General features: G+C 47.4%; 1 non-coding gene across 1 annotated transcript; it reads left to right on the top strand.

The window, feature by feature from the left end:
- Nucleotides 1–309: 309 nt before the first annotated feature.
- Nucleotides 310–451, top strand: LOC128585219 (small nucleolar RNA SNORA67). The gene has a single exon (XR_008379944.1). It is a non-coding gene; the product is annotated as a small nucleolar RNA SNORA67 (small nucleolar RNA).
- The last annotated feature ends 2,712 nt before the right edge of the window (nt 452–3,163 follow it).

The raw sequence follows: 3,163 nt of genomic DNA, 5'->3' as shown, positions 1-3,163 counted from the left end.
ATATTCACAACTGCACGCCTTGTATCCTTCCCATCCCTCAGGTTCAAGGAATTTTTCATTTCTAGGTGTCAAATGTCTAAAAATAAAACTCTGTGGAGGTGCAGATAATACCGTCAGGTGCCCGTGATCTCAATAGTGTTCATTTCACCCTAGAGGTGGATTTGTGCTCCCTTAATATTTTGAAATTTAAAACCACTAAAAATATAACTAGAAAACGATAGTGTTTATCATGCTAGAGTTGAAATGTGTAATTAAAGATAAATTGGCCACAGATAATGAAGTAATCATAAAATCAATATCTCTTTAAAAGTTATAGATGAGCTCCTCTCTAAGGGGCCAACTGGTACCCCTCTTAGGAAAGCAGCAGCTTGGAATTCAATCTGGCATGGCTCAGGTCCTTTAGGGACAGGGGACGCTTCTTTAGTTTGCCTTCCTAGGGCTGCCTACATGTCTGCTGACATTTCTTTTTCATAGAATGTGTCCTTTGAGTCACATGTTGAAGTTGTTACTCAAAAATATATATACATTATAACCATAGCTCCTATATACATTTGAAAATTGTACAATAAAAGGCTATGATGCTGTAAAAAAAATAAAACTCTAGAGCAAAACCAGGCTATTTAAAAATAAACAACTTGGAGGCTTCAGAAGGTAGTCAAAGTGGTTTCTTTAATGGAACACACCTGTTGTTTTCTCTGCGTACTAAAGAGCTGCTTCTGCATTGTGGCTGCACGTTGATACCATCCAGAGCTGGAAGGAAAACTGGCCGCCCACGTCTCAGCCTCAACGTTTTTGACTTATTCTACTCAAGGGCATAGCCTTGGCATCGGGGTACCTAAAAGCTCCTGTGCTCTATTGGCTGTCCACACTGAGATCCTCTGGATCAGAGTGCTGCCAGGTGCTTATTTAAAGATGGGCCGTCTTGTCCTGTCTGTTTGCTGCTGGACACACTGAGAGCAACAAGATGCGCTTTTGGCTCCTGACACACACTATAGTAGAAAGAACGCGGTTGCAGATGTGAGTTGACATTTTAACTAAGTTCTCAAAAATAGTTTCCGAACTCGTCAAAGGAGGGCTGACATCCCAGCCATCATGTATCCTTTAGCACACAGTAAGAACTCAGTAACTTTTGGGCAGCGCCTGTGGCTCAAGGAGTAGGGCGCCGGTCCCATATGCCGGAGGTGGTGGGTTCAAAACCAGCCCCGGCCAAAAAACCAAAAAAAAAGAACTCAGTAACTTCTATAAAATTAAAATAAAACAAGGTCGTGACTTCGGAACATGTTGCACAAGACTTCTTGTGAAATGTCTGAGGTCACCTCCTCCCGGAGTAGCCCGTCGCTGCCGCATCACAACATTCTAGGCCTGGCATTGCTCGTTCTTTAAAGGCACATTCTATCTTCTAGCGCCCTGCAACTCATAGTTGTTGGTAGTGGTTGAAATTTGGCTCCAGGGCTGCTCCTAAGGTCTGGCTCAGTTAACTCAGGCTTTACTGCTTCTGCAGAATCAGGTAAGCAGCTGTCAACATTTGCTGTTTGCCTCAGCACCCAGGGACATGATGTTAATTCCACCAGCATGGGGAAGATTGGAGCACAGGGCCACCCTCAGTGTACACATCGTGTATGTGTCCAAATGGGACATTCCACAGTGCTGGACATGAGCATGCTCCTAACAGCTCCACCCCAATCACCAGTGCACAATCACCCTTTTGTGCAGAAGGGACTAGAGTGAAGACAGGGCTAGAAGAGGGGGTCTCAGGTAGATGCCTCGGTGCTGCAGAGCTTCTTTTGGGGACACCCACATTTGGTGTCCAAACTCATTTATTCTCCCACTAGCTCTAGACACAGCTTTATGTGCAGAGAACAACACCTATTTTTAAAAGCAAATGACTCTGTGATCATTAACCAATATCTAATAAAGCAAAAGCTTTAAACAGGCTGATGAGAACAGATGTTTCCAGGACTTAATGAAAAGGAATTATGCGCCATCAGACTACAGAAGCTGACCCGGCTCAGTCACATGCGTTATACAACAACCACCCGTCCTCTGGAGGTGTTTGGATAAGCTGGGTGAGAAGGGCTGCTGGATTCCCTGAGTAGAATCAGGTGTGCACACAGGTAACCATCATACACACACACACACACACACACACACCTGTTGCTACATGCGTGCACACACACAGTGCCAGGCTGCCTATGGGCAACATTTGAATAACACAGATGGGCACTGACCCATTGCTGACTTCTGAAAGCCTGGATAAATTTAGGACACTTACACCAAGTGACATAGAGAAAAAGAACACAAATTTGAGGCCAGTCATCTCCAGGAGACACTTCTTATGAGCCTTGTGAACCCAGGCAAATTGTTTAAGATTCCATTTTCTTACCAATAATATCTACATGGGCTGGCTTTAATGAATACCAAAAAGCACAATCTGTAGATAGCTATGTTGTCAAATCAGGCGAGCCCTCTGACGATTTTTTAAAGACTAAGACTTGTGTCCCTCCCTGTGGCCACCTCTTCACAGGATCCCATTGCATCACTGTGGACCCTGGGTGCCAGCACCCACTCTGCTGGTCATTTTTGCAGTGACGTCCTTGCCTAATCTCTGCTGTCCTGTTTGGGAACGGAGGCTCACACTCCTGCTCCTTTGCACACAGTGGCACGGCCGGTGTGGTGCCCCACTGAACACGGCCCTCTGGCAGCTGGTGGCCCAAGCCACACACGTGGACAGCAGCTCCTTCGATGGACCTTAGTGCCTTCTCCCACTCTGGGCACGGCGTCCTTTTGGCCTTTGCCTGGACTAGTCATGAGCGACCGCCCAACCAGCACAGTACTTGAGCTCTTGATAAAACCCGGGGTGATCACACACACCTGAGGTGATTCCCCCAATGCCACTTCACACGTTCAGCTCTTGTCAGCTGACCTGGCTTCCCAGCCCACCAGACCCTAATCCTCCCAACAGCTGGCAGCGTGAAACAATCCCCCGACTGTCTCAGAGGCTTCTCGGACATGTGCTGCCCCAGCCACTTCCTGTGCCTCTACTCCTGGAAGGGGGAGAGCACATGTCACCCTCCCCGGACCCCTGCTCCAGAGAGGGGGCCTCTGCCCAGTGTAGCCACTCAGTTAGGCGAGTCCAGGGTGCTCCTGGCTGTGAGACTCCTGC

Source organism: Nycticebus coucang, chromosome 4 (assembly GCF_027406575.1).
Source record: "Nycticebus coucang isolate mNycCou1 chromosome 4, mNycCou1.pri, whole genome shotgun sequence".
Classification (NCBI taxonomy): Eukaryota; Metazoa; Chordata; class Mammalia; order Primates; family Lorisidae; genus Nycticebus; species Nycticebus coucang.
The sequence above is the reverse complement of the archived record's forward strand: the minus strand, read 5'-3'. Positions and strand labels throughout refer to the sequence as shown.